Source organism: Diabrotica virgifera, chromosome 5 (assembly GCF_917563875.1).
Source record: "Diabrotica virgifera virgifera chromosome 5, PGI_DIABVI_V3a".
Taxonomy (NCBI): Eukaryota; Metazoa; Arthropoda; class Insecta; order Coleoptera; family Chrysomelidae; genus Diabrotica; species Diabrotica virgifera.
Window position 1 is genome coordinate 250152545 of NC_065447.1, and position 19324 is coordinate 250171868.

Genomic DNA, 19324 nt, shown 5'->3' on the forward strand with positions numbered 1-19324 from the left:
TAAACACGGTGCAGCTATTGTGAAGCATCTGTGTTGACTCTGCGGTTGTTTTGTAGTCACTTTTATTGAGATTAATACATAGGTGTAACTAATTTAGAAGGAAACCGAACAGTAATAAAATTTGTTAGGGGTGTTTGATCTCTACTTATTTATATACAGGCACGACAGACCGTTAAGTCCTAGGGCATTTTTATAAAACATAATCATAAAGGCCGGTTTTCACGCTATTATTCTACGTTTTGTTGGATAGGACAAATCGCTTATTGCTAGGACCGTTAGATCATCAGCAAATGCCAAGCACTTGTTGTCACAGGTTTCTACTAGCCTGATCAGTTTTTTAGCCTGATCAGTTTATATATTTTGTCTTGATATAGGATGCGAAAGTGATCAACGGCATCGAGAGAGTCGAAAAGCATAAATATTACATATTTAAATACCCGATAGGTATCGAATGAACAAAAGGGAACAAAGGGTCCAAAACAAAAGAAAGTTGCCTAAAGTATAACGGAGAGTAATATATTTGTATATATTATTTTGATTCGTTTAACGAGCAAAAGCATAATATTATAAGGTAGATTTTTTTATTATAATATATAACTTTCTATTAATATCTAGAAGCTGTTTATTTAGGTCGGTACATAATATATTATAAATGTAACTACTATATATCTTTAGACCCCTAATTTGAGAAAATTATAATAATATCTCTCATAAGTTTTACCTAAAAAATATGTTCGCCCAAACCCAAAACTAAACAAGTAAACATAATAATAATACATACACCTTGTTTCATAACGTAAACAATATTATAATAATGTATACAAGTATAAATTTAATAATTTTAAAGCACAACGAAAAGATCGCCAAGTATAGAGATCTCGAAATACAAATAAGGAGACAATGGAGAATGGAAAGTACCCAGACAATACCTATTATTCTTTCTACTACTGGAGTCATTCCAAAGAACCTCATAGAAAACATCAAAAAGCTGGGTCTAAATGAACATCTTTACCAGACCATGCAGAAAGCTATCGACCTCCAGATGCGTGCGAAAATTTTTGGGAGATACTCCGGCGTACCAAGTCACCTAGGGCTCGTTAACACGGAAAGAGTCCCACCAGAGCTCAATCCTGTTGATACCCTAGGTATCTAGGATGAGTGAATTTTTCCCTTAAAGGGAGTGCTAAGTAAGCTTAAAGTATGGCTAAATCTGGATGTTAAAGATTTGTTAACAAATTAAGAAACTACGACAAAATTTTTGAAAACCCAACGACATTTCAATTTTTAATTAAAGAGGGCACATTTTTCTGGTATTTTCGATTATTTTACTTTCACTCCTAAGCCACGGTAAGAATCACCCTAACATTTTTTAATGGCAATGGGGTTCAAATAATATGTCGTTTAAAGCCCTTACAATTCCCTGTACACTAGTCTTTAAATTTTTATTCGGTTCAATGCTTTATTTTATTTATCTAGAAAGATTTCAACTTTAAATAAAGTATTAGACCGAATTTAAAAATTTAAAGACCAATGTATAAAGAATTGCAAGGGCTTTTAAATTAAATGGAATTTTTCTGTGTCTTCTAAGTGCATGGAAAAATTAATTCATTTCACCTACAACTTCTTTATATATAGTGCTGAAGCTTTAGCTATTTATGGAAATTTAGCATATTTCAAAGAATCCGATGTTGTCTCAGCAGTTAGTTTACCTGACTCGCTTTCTGTTTTATTGGATAAGTACTCTAACAACTTTCTAGTTAGTAACAAATTCTTACATCTTTATCGTAAAGGGAGAAAAAAAAAGTTCTACTATGTCAGACTTCAACCTTTGATCCCAAAAGGGAGTTATTCAGAAATCCTATTTTTAACGTGGAAAGATTTACCACAATAATAATTGGGTTACAGCTTGGACGTATATGTTACGGTTCGAATTTGCATACAATTTAAATCGTCGATTCGCATCTATGTGTAGAGCTGTGGAATAACAAAAAGAGCAAGGTTTTAATAATATTTTCTCGTAGTATGCAAAATTTCAACGATACGGTAAAAATGTATTACTATATTTGATAAAGTGCAACATTTTTCCTTTATTTAGAAGGTGACGATGATATACTTATATCATCTAGGGCAGCGGTGCTCAAACGGTCGATCGCGATCGACCGGTCGATCGCCAAAGTTTTTGAAGTCGATCGCGATTTACGGAAAAAATACACATGGAAAAAGTGAAGACTACGCTAACTTGTTGATGACATGAAGTGCGATGAACTTCATGAAGTGCATTAACATCCAAGTAAAATTAAGATGAAAACATCTCTAATTACAACTCTCTGTAGTTACAACGTTCTATCAAATAGAAATGTGAAATAAAGCTTTATATTTTCTAATTTTTTTTACTAGCAGTCGATTGCTGGACGCTTGCAGTTTATGTGGTAGATCATATGCAGTGTAAGTCTGAGCACCACTGATCTAGGGTTATGTTACATATTCAACAATATATGTTCTTATTCCCACTCTGACAGTATAAAACAGAAATCCATTAGTGGTCATTATTGGTGAGTTGAACGAAGAAAATACTACCTACCCATTGGAACAGGTGACCTAAACATGTTACGAAGCCCATCGATTTGATGTGTTGAACGAAATCGATATATCCTCATCCTACTCAACGACCACGTGTGTTAAACGTGGATATCGTTCATTTCTGTCTGACGTATTGCGTTGGACACCTTTTTCCGTACCCATTTATTTTGAGTTGATAAATAAATGTGACTTCTGATTAGTTCCTCTATTCGTCGTTTTATTAGAAATGTATCAATATATATCTTTAAATAACGAAGTCTCCTTTTACTTCTTGTAGATCTTTCGATCTGTTTAAGTCTGAAGCTGCCGTTGATTAATTTCTTGGGAGGTAGATTTCCAACTGTCCCTCTATCTTTTAGGTGGTATTCCGGGTGTCTTGAATCGGGCGGGTTGTTTTTTCTAGGGCAATTTTTGGGAGTCTGTTCTCATCCATTTGTTTTACATGATTATACCACCTCCTCTTGCGCTGCCTTCCCCATCTTACAATATCTTGAATTTTGCATTGCTCTCTAATGTTTGTATTTCTCACCCTGTCTGTTATTGTTTTCCCCACTACTGTTTTTATTAAAGTTTTCATTTCGCCAACCCTTAACATTTGTTTTATTTTATTGGTGTCTTCGCTCACTTATATGCCATATCTTATGATCGGTCGTATGCAAGTCTTGTAGATTCGAATTTTACTATCTGTTTGCATAATATACGGATTTCACCAGGCTATCTCCCTCAGACATCGTGACAATGCAGATGCTTTGTTGATCTGACTCCTCAGGTTCTCTACTGGGTCATGGTTGCTTGATACATATATACCCAGATATCTGAATTGCATCACCTGTTCTATGGGATTGTTCTCAACCACTAATTAACTCTTACATTTGAGCGTATCGTTTGCTATTGTCACACATTTAGTTTTGTTGGTAGAAATGTTCGTATTATGTTGGCTGCTTATTTGAAAGAGCTGTCTCTGAAGATCATCTTCTGATTCAGCAATAATTGCTGCATCATCTGCGTAACACACCATACCAATTCTCTTGTTGCCCATTCTATAGCCGAGATTAAGATATGTTACTTTGTTTATAATTTTGCCCATGAGTAGGTTAAACAAGAAGGGGCTTAAACTGTCGCCTTGGCTAATTCCTCCCGATGTTGGAATATTTTCAGTGAATTGGTCTCCTGTTCTAACTTTGGTGACGTTGTTGCTATTTAGGTTTTGAGCTATCTTAGTTATGCTGGTCGGTGTTTTATTGTGTATTAATATATTTAGAATGACTCCCAGATGAACCCTATCAAACGCCTTCGTCAGTTCAATGAAGCAAATATACGCTGGTATGCCGAACTCTATAGCTTCGAGTAATAACGAATTTTTTTTCTTTGTTTGGATCAAAATAAATGTCTTTAATATAAACGAATTCTGTATCCGACTTTTATTTACTACCCGAGATTATCACAAGCACGATCTACAGTGCCGGAATAACCATTAGGCGGACTAGGCGGCCGCCTAGGGCCCGGGTACTTGATGGGGCCCGCATCCCACACAAATGCATTAATTAATATCGAATTATTTAAGCAGTAATTAAAAAAAAATTAAAATGTTAAAAAAATCAAATAGCGCCAACAGAGACAAAAAAAGAGAATGGTTAATTTATGATTTCCAATCAAACTCAGTTTTTTGCTTTGTCTTCTGTCAAATATCAGGAAAATACAACCGACTTCAAGACAATTTTAAGCAGTTATCTTCAAAGCCATTTTTATGTTCCATGTTCTAATCATTCCCTCAATTTGGTAATCAATTTTGCAAGCAAATTTTGCTTAGAAGCTGGTAATTATTTTGGTATGGTACGTTTCTTTTTCAATTTCTACCCACCGATGGACCTTATAGTCCATTCACTCACGGTAAAATATTGCAAAACCTCCGGATTTTAAAGAACCTTTGAATTTGAAACAAGAGCTTGGATTGACATGAAATTTGGTATAAGCATAGCTAACATGTCAAAGAAAAAAGTGATATTGTGCAAATATGTGCTATTGCTCTACGGTTGAGTCCACCCCTTCTCGGGGGTGAAAAAATATACCGTCAAAATACGTCCGGAAGTGGATAAACTCTAAGCAACTTTTGTTCAATAGAATTTTTCATCAGGTCAATACATTTCGAGTTATTTGCAAGTGAATATCTTCATTTTTCAACAAAAAAAAAACACGTTTTTAGACGGTTTTTCGCAAATAACTCAAAAAGTAAGTATTTTATCGAAAAAATATTCTTAGCAAAAATATAGCTTTTGAAAAAATGGTATATGTGTGCAGTCTGTAGACCCAGTAGAATCAGAGTTGTAGCTAATGAAAAGTAGGTTCTTATTCGTCAAATTTCAAATCGAATATTTCAACGTGAAATAATCAAAAAGTGAAGCACTATTCATGGAAAACTCATCATAACTTTTTTAAATGTTTAAAAAAGGCATTATTCTTGTTTTTTCAAAAAATTTCTAGCATAAAAAGTAAGCAAGATACGCTCAGAATAAAGTTGATCCAATTTTTTGAGTAAATAAAACTGGTGTAAATAACCCCCTAATTAGCATACCAAATAAAATTAATCCTTACCTCTTCACAAGCTATTTTTACTTATGTATTGTTTATATGCTCTGTGAGATTTATCGGTATAAAATGCTTATTTATAAAAGGGCTGTAGTAGAAAGGGATTGAACAAGTCACTAATCACGAGTGTATCCAATTTTTTATTTGGCTTAATGCCTCAACAACAGCTAGGCCATTGACATGGTTCAGTGGATTTTTCCAATCAGGAACCTAGTGTAATCATAATGGGTAGTGTGTGTGTTGAGTAAATGTCTTGTTACTTAGCAAAGTCGTCATTGTTTTTGCAAAGAGACGCTAATTGTATCCGAACGTCTGCGGTCCCTCCGGTGAGTACCGGTCCCATAAGGATAGAAACTATTTTCATTTATTAATTTTTAATAAATGAAAAATTCTCTACCCAAGGTATGCAAATTTTGAACAGTCATATCTTAACCAATTTTTATCTTCCAAAAAGCCAAAATCTGAAATATTCAGAAAAGCAAAACCTACATTTTTTTACTCATTAAGATTTTTGGTACCACTAATAATTTTTAAGTTATTTAAAAAAAAAGACATTTTATTTTCAAAATATCAAAAAATTTGTTTTACTTTAATTCCTTTAAATTTGTTTTGAAATATAAGCACTGTGAACCAGTGAACAGTGAAACTGACAGATCATATAAATAATATACTTAAAACTTTTTTAAGATTTTCATAAATTTTCAAAATTTTTTTGCCAAAAAAGGAATCAACATTATCTTAAGCTTTACTTGCTTAATTTTGATACTTGAAACTTGTTTAAAAAAAAACAAAAATTAAACTTTTTTAACACTTTAAAAAGTTTTGATGATTTTTCACCGAAAAGTGCTTCATTTTTTTGGTTATTTACGTTGAAATATTTGATTTGGAATTTATTGAATAATAATTTACTTAGCTCCAGTTTTGCTTATACTGGGTCTACATACTTCATACATACACCATCTTTTTAAATTTTGTATACGCTATATTTTTCCTAAGAATATTTTTTTGATAAAATACTTAATTTTGGAGTTATTTGCGAAAAACCGTCTAAAAACGTGTTTTTTTTTTGTTGAAAAATGAACATATTCACTCGCAAATAACTCAAAAAGTATTGATTTAGTGAAAAAACTCGATAGAACAAAAGTTAGAATTAATCAGTTTATCCATTTCCGCACTCTTATTTTGTATGCTTTTTCAATGTATGTTTTTTCACCCTCGAAGGGGTGGCACTCATACCCAGGGCAAAACCACATATCGGCACAATATCCCTTTTTTCTTTAGCATATTAGCCATGGACTATTAATGAGAAGTTGTTGCGAAATGTAAAAAAGAAGAAAAATGATATTTTTTACATTGTCGTAATTTATTTTTGGAGTAACTACTTCCCAAAACAACATAAATATCTGTAAATTTGTTTTAAATAAATGGTCACTATAAAGGGCCTACTTCTTATGGCCGCCTAGGGCCCCATGATCCCTTAAACCGTCACTGACGATCTATCTCTGATTAAAAAATAGTGGGGTCTAAAATTGGCTCTGAAAACTCATAGTGTGTATTGTGTATGTATTAAAATTAATTATATAATGATTTTTTTTTAATTGAAATGATCAAAATGGAAATCAAACAAGAACTAACGCGAATCAATTTACTTGTTAAATGTTTGTATAATACTTATGTTCGATATGATTGCTATTTATTTTAGTTGGCCTCAATTCATGGATCGTCCATTAATCCAAGTAATATTTTAATTATCAAAGTTTAAATTGTGGGAAAATATTCCTGGAAAATTATCTTTTGTTGAGGGAAAATTATTTCCTGGGAACATTTATTTTTTATTTATTATTTATACATATGACCTGGCCTCTAGTGACTAATCCAGGTCGTTTTTTCCTGATGGGATTACAGATATTTTTTTTTATATTTTTACATTTTTTACTCAACTATTAAATCTATTTTTACAATTAACAATTTGCCATAATCTATTAATTACGTTTAACAAACAAATTTAAATAAACAATTTAAAATATTTTTGGTACTATCAACTCCCTTCTAAGTTCCCTCTATTCCCTAAAAACAGTCCCTCTATTTTCAGAAGAGAGTTGGTAGTTTTTTTTTTTTAATTTCATGAATTATGTATTGAATTATTATTTTTATTTATTTATTTTATATTGAATTATTATTATTATAATTGTAAATATCTATTTTTGAATTTATATTTTATTTTATTTATTTTAACTTTATCTTACTCAACTTCATCAGGGTTGGATTATTGGTTGTCTTCTTCTATTATTATAGATTTCTTGTTGTTTTTTAGATATTATTTGTGTGAGATTGTTTAATATTTCAAAATATTCTTCATTTTGTAATATATCTCTTATTTCAATTCTTTCTAATCTTCTTCTCATTTCTCTATGTTCTTCATTTTCTATAGTATTTTCACAATGTAACACTATATGTTCTGGTGTACCTAGTTCTCCACATTCACAATATGCATCATTTACTTTCATCACAATATTTCCTGGGAACAATGTTTTACATGTTATAAACATCCAAAATTAAAAAAAACACCCAGTAAGAATGTTTTAAAATACGAAATTCTAGGTTGAGCTTGAGGCCAATTTATATAAATATCAAATAACTTATATTTATCTACCGCTGAAAGTGGACGGCCATAAATATTTCCACTTATTTTTATCTTCACCTTCTTGCGTCCAATTGGTGGTGATAGGTTTAATCAATTTCTTTGCAGGTGGCGTCTGTAAGAGTCCACGGCTCAACTCCGTACAACAGTATAGGAAAGACATAACATCATAGTAACCTGATTTTTATGGGGATTGATAAATTATGACATTTGAACAGCTTAGCCATTTTTTTAAATGCAGATCTTGCTTTCTCTGGAAATATCTCCGACCCAACTTCATTTGACCATGGCTGTTCGTTCAACTGCATCCATAACTCCTACTGTTCTACTTATTTTTATGTTTGGTACTGCATCTGTGATGATAATGCCCGCTATGCGTGTTGTGTAACTCCTATTTTATTTATTGTTAAAATTAAAACAATACTAATTCCTTCCATTGTGTTCTATGTGTTGCTCTGTTTTTGACTTAACCCTTAGTCCAATTTTTTGGTTTTTTCTCGTTGTAGTTCTGTTCAGCTGCTGTTTGGTCTCCCCCTCTCTCTTTTTACCTCTGGTTGGTATTCAAGTATTTGTCTCAATTATAGTTTTGATGTTTCTTCAAAGTATTCAATTGCCATTTTTTCCTGGCTTCCGTGATTTTGCTCCGTGAGGTAGAATAATTTTGAGGCAGCTATTAAAATTTTTAATTTTTGTAGTTTCCGATATTTCGTTTGCTTGCCAAATTTTATATAAACCATTAGATGAATGTTGAGCCTTTGTTATCCTCGTCTGTATTATATCCTTTTTACACCCCCCCCCCCCCCTTCCTTTTCATAGTTAATAAAATATGTGAACTTTTCAACTTCAACTTCCGTACCGTCTATCATCCTTTTATTATTTGGTGGATTATTATTTTGTAAGAGTTTGGATTTCTCTGCATTTATTGAGTCCAATAAAGTCGGAGTACTTATATACTTATTAGTCCAGGAACCAAAGCTTTTCACCTCGCAATTTTTACAGAACGGATCAATTTGCTTGAAAATTTTGAGAATAAGTAGTGGATAGTCCATGGATCAAAATCTATATGATGCCGATAGGCCCTTTTACCATGGGGTGGTTGCCACCCCGTGTTGGGGGTGGAAATTTTTTATTATATTTTGATCGCAAAGGTTAATAAAAAAACGTTCATTCTAAGCAAAAAGTGTTCTATATATTTTTTTGATAAAATTAATAGCGTTTGATTTATTCCCTATCGAAAGTGTTAGTTTTATATCTAAAAAATCATTGTTTTTCGATGGTTTACTCATTTACGATTCACTCAATTTTTGCCGTAGAACAAACTTTATCAAACCAAATTCTTGGGAATTAAATTACCTATAATTATATATTTTAACATTTTTTCGTATCTCTGATGATAATCTTTCTATTCTAAAGAAAATTGCATTTTTGAAGTTATACTTCTTTACCGGCGATAGAGGGTAAATTTTTATATGGGAAAACCTAGCGACCGGGCGCATGCGCATTATAACTTTGTTCTGATTGGATGTTCAAATGACATGTCAAAAATTATTCAATATGGCGGCTGTGGCACAGCTGTAGTTAGATTATTTATGGTTGTTGCGTTTTAAAATTTGTGTGAAAAGAAACAACAAACAAAAGTTAGTTAATAGTTATACTGCCTTTTTAAATAGTTTTCATATACCTATATTTTTGGACTTTTGGACTATTTTGGACAAGAAAAACTCATTCTAATTTGGTAAGTAGTTTTTATTATAATCATATTGTAATTATACATTTGGATTAGGTTGAAATACATACATTTATTTTCTCAAGAATGCGGATTTTAGAGAGAAATCCCAAATTAGGTTCGATTTTTATTTTTAAATTATGATTTTTTGGCGTAGATTTATTTATCTAGTAGGTATGTAATGCTTTGATTATTTACATACTTAATTTGATTACCAACAAAAGTTCTACCAATCTTCATCTAATATATTGTTTTCTTACTGTTTTGTTATATTTTTATATTTTCTTCCACAAAAAACTACATAATTTAATTTTCAAAACCACTGTCAAACAGTAAAACGTTCAGTTACCGTATTTTTCCACATGATAAATAATGTGGGATTGGACGAGTGAGTCTACGCTTCGGTTACGAGTCAAAGCGGCACGAAATTCAAGGGTTCAATTCCCGATGCAAGTTTTATTTTTTTATTTTTTTATGCATGTTATGATTGTAAGTATATTTGTTGTGTAAGCAAAAATTTTTGCTAACAATTATTATCGTTCAGAAATCATTTTTTCTTTGTGGCATTTTTCAATGTGTTTGTGTGCGTTTTATTCTTTTATTTTTTTAAATTTTTGGTATTGTCTTAAAAATCACATAATATGTAGTAGAAGTATAACTTCTTACGTGCGTACAAAGTACGCACATATTCTTTTATTTACCAAATTGCAGACATTCGTTATTGCTTTAAACTTCAGTTTTTTAAAAACTAATCATTATAAACCAGTCAAACTTCTAAAATCTATTAATATTACATAAATAAAGAAGAATAAATAAGTCCAATGACTAATTACACCGCTAACTTACATTATTATGCTTCCAATTGGATTTTTCATTTTTTTTTTCAAAAAAATATATTGATTTCTTAACCGTAACTTTTTATTTTTTATCTTAGAAAGTTCGTTAAAAAATAATTTTATAGGTTTTTACAAGATCTATAAGGTTATCATGACAATTAAATAAGCTACAATTTCATATTAAATATTTGTTCATATCTCTGATGCTAATCTTTCTATTCTGAAGAAAATGACATTTTTTACCAAACTACAAAAACTCGTTATTCGCTTTTAACTCATTTTTTTTTAAAAACTAATTATTCTAAGCCGATCAAACTTCTAGAACCTATTAACAATACATAAATCAAGAAAACCAAATCAGATCAATGACCAATTTTAATTAGGGTGGTGCTTAGGGGGTTGTTTGCGATCACTTTTTTGCTGAAATAAATAGGGACTGACATTCTTTTTATTATAAGTCACTTAATTTTTTTAGCTAGAGATTTTTTCTATTTCTGGAGATACTTACATATTTTTAAATACTTTAAATAGTTTCAACAAGTTATCCTCGAAAAATGCATAGTTTTCCCGTCCTTTGACTTTGAAACTACAATATTTGACGAAAAAGAGCCAAAATACCTATAATAAAGTATAGTTCGATTACTCTTGATCTTAAAGAAAATAAAGCAAAAGGGTTTTGTTTATTTTTTCAAAAGGTACATTTTTGTTAAGTAAAGTTGTTTTGATAAAACTAAAACTTTTTTAGTTATTAGCAGAAAACTGATTAAAAACATTGATTTTTTCGATATAAAACTAACACTTTCGATAGCGAATAAATCGAAAACTATTAATTTTATCAAAAAAATGTATAGAACGTTTTTTGCTTATAATGAATGTTTTTACTAACTCTTGCGGTCAAAATATAATAAAAATTTCCACCTCCAAGATGGGGTGGCAACCACCTCCATGGTAAAAACGTCTTTTGGGATGATATTCTCAAATTATTCTCAAATTTTCAAGCAAATCGATCCATTCTGTAAAAATTGCGAGGTTTTGTCCTGTTTTAAGCTTCATTACTTGGACTGTATACCAACTTATCAATTTTTTGTTTGAATATAATTCATAATATTCAATTAGCAGGCAGATGTCATCCACAAATTCAATATCTTCTATTTGAATAAGTGTCGTCTGATGTATGTTCTATCGTCATTTACTTTTTTCATTATCCAATTTATCATTATAAGGACAGTTTAGACCTAACGTTTCAATTTTATGAATTTTGAGTCTGACGTCTGGAAAGGCAAAAGGATATGTAACGAGAAACTGAGACATATAATATACTTCTACATTTTTGGCAGATACATTTTCTGTAGTGTAAATATTCGACCTTTATAATATAAAAAGCTGAGTAAAGCCGAAATATTTTTTCTTTTTCAGGGATTCTCAAGAGATTTGGAATAAATTTTATAAGCAGTCCGGTGGGTATTGAAGTATCTCACTTTTGTTGTAAACACCAGAGACTGTGGTGAAATTTATATCTATCTATGGTTTATTCAAATCCAGACTTTATTACAATTTCGTTAATTTTGAATTGCGTAATATTCTTAAAATAAACTTCAGTTTTAAAAACACAAAATACAAAAATTTGCAGAATTTTATTAAAAAACAGAGGAAATATTAAAAATATATTCATCAAGTAGTAAAAAAATATATGTATGATTTAAAGCATGCGTAATTTTTCTTTTGAATGAGAATTTTAACACGGATTTATAGTCCAAGTTAATAATAATCTAGAACACTCAAAGATTCAGGTAGCTGCCTACTTTTTTAGTTATTGTAGACCTATAGGAAGAAAGCCTACCTGTTTCCTGCCTAGAGTTCGCGTCCGTTTTTTAATTATTAACAATGTATTGCAAAAATAGCGATTTTTCGATTTTTTGCACCCTATTCAAAAGCTAAAAAATTGACATAAAACTACAAAATTTAATTTTTTAGAATATTAAAAACCTTCAAAATACCGATTTTTTAAAGTTAAAAAGTTAATTTGTTTCTTCACAAATTGCAAAAAAATGAAAATCGATATTTGCTACAGTATTTCTCATAATCATCTTTCAGTGCGTCACAGTTTTTCGATTCCTTTCTAACGCATTAAATTGTATGTGACAGAAAAAAAGGCACGTCGGTGATTACATTTCGTCGGTGACATTTTTATAACATTTATTCTAGTTGTCGATAGATGGCGCCATAATAAAAAAATAATTTTTTTTTAATTAGATAATAATATTACAAATATAATCTGTATAATTTATAAGACTATACAAATCAAAGAAAATACCATTTATAAATGCAAGAAACACATTTGATTTGTTTTTATTCCAAATTGAAAATAAAATGTGACAACTGTCAGATTTAACTAAAATGTCATGTTAGAATAAATGTCATAAATGTGTATTATCACGGACTTACCCTTTTTCCTATCATTTGTTACGCACTGAAAAATGATCATGAAAAGGACAATAATAACTTTTTTGCACAATTGATCATTTTTGACTGTTTACCATGACAGATTTTACGTCAGTAGGTGACATTTACCAGCAACTCGACGGTAAGTAATCCAACTCGACGGTAAGTACTCCAACTCGACGGTAAGTAATTCACTTACCGTCGAGTTAGAAAATCTCTTAATTTTAATTTATTTTTTGAAAGAATAAAGAAAACTAACGAATTATTTATTAATATTGACTCTTATGGTACAATTTGTTAAATTATTTAATGAAATCCCACTTGTTTGGGCTGTGGTTTCACTTCTAACAGAAACTCCTGCAGAATCGCATACATTAGTAGTATTACTAGTATTGCACAATATTTTTTCGGCAAAATCTATTTTATTTTGAAGAGGATCTTCTACATAGCTTTCTGCCACTGTCGATGAACGCCAACCTCCATGACGCTTTAATCCGAGGACATCAACACCTTTATTAGCCAAAAGCGTTGCTGATGTTCTCCTGAACGAATGACCAGTATAGTTCTCGGGATTAGGCAAATTTAAGAATTTGGCAATTTGAGAAGGCCAGCCCCCGATTGTCCCTTTCCCTATTACTTGAGCACAACATTTTCCTTTGGCGTATCTTAAGAACAAATGATTTGATTTTACTTGTAATGGACGAAGTTTTATATACTTTTGCAGAATTTCTAAATATGGAATTTTATCGTCTGGTTTATTAACGACTGTAAAAGTACGCTGGATGTTCGTTTTTGTATTGGGTACTTTTACAATCATTAAACCATCGGTTTGTTGGATGTCATTCATAGTAATATTATATAATTCTTCTCTTCTACAGGCACCAGATATTCCCAATATCATTGCGACCTACAAATTATGGAAAAATCTTCATTAGAGTATTTCTTTTACCTAAACTAGCTTATATTACCTTGTGAACTAGAAATTCTTCATCCGGTGCTTCCATCAGAAATTTTTCAAATTGCTCCCGTGTAAAAATTCTCGCTTTCTTAGGCCTATAGCCAACATTTTTTCTCTTCAAATACGCGATCAAAGTTGAAAACTTGGAAATATCAATGCCATCATAAAGAAAATCGGTGGATTTAATCATTGAATATTCTGCCCAGAGGCTTCCAGGAGTTTTCAACTGCATATGTCTTTGAACGAAATATGCCAATAGAGTCTTTTCTTCGATTCTTAAATTCTTGCCTTCGCACCATTTTTTAAAACTTTGTTAGGTATTTTGATAACGGATTTTGAATTTTTCGGGAATAATTGCGGAACACCCTTCTTCCCAAGCCCGTTCAATTTCTTCAAATTCACTTTCGCTCATATTTTAATTTATAATAATCAAAATTGTACTTAAAATTATTGACAACTAAATAAAAACTCAATTCTCCATTGTTGTTATGCACCCTAGTTACTACCAAACAACCAAAGTATCTATCTTGATAAAATGAATGAAACTAGTCAATATGACGAAAATGTTTAATTTTATAATTTATAATTGTATCAATCGTGCAAAAAACGTTATAAGCATGTCGAACGTTAAGGGTAACCGATCTCAGACAATAATTGGAGTCGTCGCTCCGCTCCTCCTCCAAACAATTGTCTTAGATCGGTATAAAACCCTTACCGTTCTCCATACTTAATATACTATTACTAAATTTAGCTTAGAATTTTAGGGTTTCACCCAAAGTAACCCTCAAAATTTGAGACCGATCGATTAATTAGTTTAAAGTTATTCTATTTGTTTATCCCAGAGACATTTATTTTGCCATAACATAAGACAGAAATCAATAAACATTGGGTAATTCTGAGTATGCCAAACGAAAGTAGAAGACTGATAGTATCAAAATATATTAAAAAAAGATTAAAAAATTAATCAATATAATCAAAAATCCTAATGCCAATTTTTTGAAATTTTGTAGTTTATAAACATTTAGAATAACTTGACAAATATTGTCCATGGGAAAAATCTTCTTATATATTCGGATAGCCAGTATTTTAACACGAATTTTCATATAAAAAAAATTTAGCCTGGGTTCATTAGGGACAAAGTTCGCCATTTGCTTTTTTTTAATTCACAGCTAATTTGTTTATAATAATTAAGGAATTTCATTGATGCCATTTTAAATAATGGAATTTGTAATTTTTGATAAAAAAAATTGCATAAACATTGTATCTTCACAGCACCCTCTACGATTTTTCAAAATTGTAGTTCAGACGGTTACTAGGGGGAACCTATGAATCCACCGAGTTAAAATACCGAAAAAGCAATTTCAAACTAATACAATTTTCTGTATCTCTAGATCAACTCAATGAATTTTCATCTTTCTTTTTTTTAATTTGTATGTAATTTCTACGTAAGTTACAAATATGCAATTTGTTTATAAATTTATTAATTAATAATCAGTCTAATTTGTTTAAACAATTCTTGAAAAAATATTTTTTTACAAAAATCTATTTTTTTAATTATAGTATCATTAATGATCATACAAGACGTTAAAGCTCACTTTAATAAATAAATTATTTTATTTATTAAAGTATAACTTAAAAATTTTCTATGATTAATAATGATAGTCTGATTAAAAACATGGATTTTTGGGGAAAATTATTTATTCAAAAATTGTTTAAACAAATTAGACTGTTTATTAGTTAATAAATGTCAAATTGCAACTCGACAAATTACATATTTGTAATGTACAGAAAAATTACATACAAATTAAAAAAAGAAAGATCAAAATATATTCAGTAGATCCCGAGATATTCGCGGTGTGCGAGTACTTGGAGGGGATACATAATTCATTGTCAATTGAAATTGTCAAATTGACATATATTTCATATCTACTGTCATTGAAGAAGAAGAATTATATATTGCTCCACAATATTGGTATGATATGCAATTAATACATAAAGGTAAATTTAATTAAATGTATTTTGCTTGCAGTACTGCATTTTAATAACTAATTTTATTTACTACATACAATTGTTTACGTTTTAATAACATAACCTGAATCTTATTTTTTCTTCTTATTATCTTTTGGACTTTGGCCTTGATAATTATCCAGTAACCAGGACTAATATAATTTGCCAATATAATTAAAAGTGCGAATAATTTTGCAGAGCGTAGAAACCAGGTGTCGCTTTGCCGAACTTGCACGGTCCCAATAGAAAATGATAGTAGTTTTAAGTTGCCTTTTTTAGTTTTTGAACTCGTGCATTTGTCGGCTCCCAGCTCCCCCTTCACTTACCACGACTAGTCACCAGCTGAACAACATTTTTAAAAATTCGTGTAGAATACCAACTTTTAAAATATGTAAAATGATTGAAAATGAAAATATTTTTAAAGTTGTTCTAAATGTTTATAAACTACATAATTTTAAAAATTATCTATATTAGATAATTTTTTTAGCATTTTTTAGTACATTTTGATACTATCGCTCTTCTACTTTCATTTGACATACGCAGAATTGCCTTACCTTCATTATTTTCTGTCTTATGTTATTGCAAAATAAAGGTCTCTGGGATAAACAAATAGAATAACTTTTAAACTCATTAACGGATCGGTCTCAAATTTTGAGGGTTTGCTATGTACCCCAATACATAACTTTGGGTGAAACACTAAAGTTCTAAAGTTATTTTAGTAAAAGTTATTAACAAATAACGATTTTCACTTATTTTGCAGTTTACGTAGCAAGAAATTAACTTTTTAACTTTCAAAAATCGGCATTTTGAAGGTTTTTCAATGTTCTAAAAAATTAAATTTTGTAAGTTTTATGTCAACTGTTTAGCTTTTGAATGGGGTAAAAAAAATCGAAAAAAATCGCGATTTTTGCCTAAATTGTTAATAATTAAAAAACAGACGCGAACTCTACGCAGGAAACAGGCAGGTTTGCTTATTACCCTGGAGGGACTTGAAAGCTGGGCACTGAAGCAAGAACACATAAATAAATTACAGTCATTTGAAATGTGGTGTTATAGAAGGATGCTTAGAATAGCATGGACAAAATAAAAATAAGAAAGTTGCAATATCTGGGACAAGTAATAAGGGGACAAAGATATCAAATGCTAAGATTGATAATACAGGGAAAAATAAGAGGAAGAAGGAGTGTAGGAAGAAGGAAAGTGTCATGGTTGAAAATTTTTAGGAACTTTTTTAAATGCAGTTTAATATAACTCTTAAAAGCAGCTAAATATAAAGGTAGTTGATGATGATATCCAACCTCTGATTGAAGGTTGGATATTAGCATTCGGAGGAAGACGGACTTAAAGAAAAGAAAGAGAAAGGTAAGAAGTGAAATTATAACCGGATACTAAAATAATTAATTACTAAAATAATTAACCGCATATTAAAAGAAATTTTAAACTTGTCTTGTGGCGAAGCAGATTATAAAGCTAATAAGATGTTATGTTGAAGATATTTTAAGGAAGTTAAGAGTGGTGAATTTTATTTTTATTTCTCACAATATGGCACCGAAAAGTATCTAAATAAATTTTTCTACAACCGTGTTAAAAATGCAATTTTTAGCACTCCATAGGAGCTTTAAAATTGCTACTTTAAAGCACTAGTGCTTTAACATTTTTAAAGCACTGCAGTTAAAAGCGAATTGTTAAATTGTGAAAAGTCAAAATATTTATATTTCATTTATTAACATTAATATTAATAATACAATTTGCGCAATTTGAAAAAGGTGGTTTAAAATGTTTTTTAAAATTTAATTTAAACTGTATTATTGCATTTTTAACACGTTTGTAGAAAAAAACTATTAAAATTTGTTAGAATATACAACAATAAAAGTAGATGTTATTCTATAGTTGTTATGATTTACGTATTAACAGTATAGGCAGTTTTGATGTAATGTCAAGAAAATTTTAAAAATGGAATGTCAGTCAAGTTCAAGTAAAAGTTTTTGTAGGTATAGTCCTGTAATTGAGAATGAATAAATTATAATTGTTAAGGTGATACAGTAGCGATCAACAGGTGGCCAAAACCCGTTCCAAGATTGCGGCTGTAGTTTTGAATATTTTTTTGAGATATTTGGCACACGTATTCGTAATATAATAAAGAATGGCGGTACAGAGCCCAATTTGAAATATATATTAATATGTGGAAATTACTCTGTAATTAAATACAATATTAAAAAAACGAGCTTGTACCGCCATTAAGAATAACAAAAAAATACACTTTCTTCAAACAAACTTTTTTATCCGATGCCTAGATTTTGTGTCATTTTGGAACTACTAATGAAATAAAAAAATTTAGTAGTTCCAAAATGACACAAAATCTAGGCATCGGATAAAAAAGTTTATTTGAAGAAAGTGTATTTTTTTGTTCTTCTTAATGGCGGTACAGGCTCGTTTTTTTAATATTGTATTTAATTACAGAGTAATTTCCACATATTAATATATTTTTCAAATCGGGCTCTGTACCGCCATTCTTTATTATATTACGAATACGTGTGCCAAATATCTCGAAAAAATATTCAAAATTACAGCCGCAATCTTGGAACGCGTTTTGGCTACCTGTTGATCGCTACTGTTTCCTCTTAATATATAAGACGTTTGTAGAAAAAATATTGTATGATATACGTGTTAAAAAGTATATTTTTAAGGCACTCATGTGAATTGCAAAATTCGCTTCGCTCATTCTGCAAACTTTCACATGCTTGCCTTAAAATTGTACTTTTAACACGTATATCATAAATAACTATTAACAAAACAATTTCTAATATGTGTATTATTCGTCACTTTATTTAATAGGTATTTAAAAATGTCGAAAATGAAAATTCTCTTAAAATTCTTAATTTAGTAAAATGTAGATAATAATATATTATGAATATATTATATTGAAAAAAACTCTTAAATTTGCAATATATTTAATGGAAAAATGTACGTAACTATATTTTCCAACTTGTTTAATTGAAAAACAAAAAATTAACAGTACACTATAATTTAAATATGACACAAAATATTTTAAAAATAATTTCAGAAGCTTCCCAAACTTCGATAGAATTATTGAAAACATGAATGAAAAACTTACCCTGTATATACAAGAAAAACAATACACCTGTTGATGGAACTCACCACGAACAATGAATATACACTATTTCCTCTAAACTCTTATATATATCTAAATATTCTTCAATCAATTTTAGCGCCCTCTGTGTTGCGCTTGCCCGCCAACTCTTCAAATACGCGCCAGGAGAAGACCCCGAAGGAGAGGTTCGGGACAGCGAATGACGCGACGTGTCGGGACGGTGTTCCAAGGGGAAAATGGATTCTAAAAAGTACGTTTGGAGAGCGTGGTGGACGAGTGAGGACAGGGGTTGGTTTTTCGCGGATGGGTTGTTGGATTACGTGTTTCACAGAGAAGTTAGGCTTGTTTAAATTACTTTTGGAAGTTACATCAGAGATACCTGTTTCTGTTTATGCTGGGAAAGTTCCGATTTTGTTTAATTTAAAAAAAATCGATT

General features: G+C 30.4%; 1 protein-coding gene across 1 annotated transcript in view; it reads right to left on the minus strand.

The window, feature by feature from the left end:
- Positions 1–19047, minus strand: part of LOC126884812 (short neuropeptide F-like) — a 270988-nt gene extending 251941 nt beyond the window's left edge. Inside the window, exon 1 of the mRNA XM_050651056.1 lies at positions 18892–19047. The gene's annotated coding sequence lies outside the window, so the exon portion shown is untranslated. The remainder of the gene's footprint in view (positions 1–18891) is intronic.
- Positions 19048–19324: the final 277 nt, after the last annotated feature.